The sequence below is a fragment of the Epinephelus lanceolatus genome, chromosome 13 (genome assembly GCF_041903045.1).
Source record: "Epinephelus lanceolatus isolate andai-2023 chromosome 13, ASM4190304v1, whole genome shotgun sequence".
Lineage (NCBI taxonomy): Eukaryota > Metazoa > Chordata > Actinopteri > Perciformes > Serranidae > Epinephelus > Epinephelus lanceolatus.
This window is the reverse complement of record NC_135746.1, coordinates 21,148,155-21,148,656: the sequence shown is the minus strand read 5'-3', so window position 1 is coordinate 21,148,656 and position 502 is coordinate 21,148,155.

Below are 502 nucleotides of genomic sequence, written 5' to 3'. Positions count from 1 at the left end.
GCCAATCAGCGCGCGCCGTGTAGTTTAGAGACCCAGCATGCTGAAGACAAGTGGAGGAGGAGAAGGCAGCATCAGGAGGAGACACATGTAACAAGGATGTGCCTGTGGAACACTGTGTCATGTTTATATACAGGAGACTGTGAAGTTATGATGTCACTGTGTCATACTACAGATTTATGTCTTTTATTACATTTAATTTAACCTTTATTCAACCAAGTTTGTCCCACTGAAATCAAAGCAGACTGCTAAAAGCTACTGTTGTGTTATAACTATCAGTGGCAGTTGTGGAAGAAGTATTTAGACACTTTACTCAGGTTAAATCAGCTCATTTATATCAGTAGTATTAAATAAATAGCCAGATAGATTAAAAAAAACACAATCCAAGTATATTACCCATAGAATATATGTTAAGTATCTAAAGTAAAGGAATATTATTACTGATGCAATGATGTGTAACTGTTATCTTAATGTGTAGCCCAGTAAAGAGGAGCTACTTAACAAA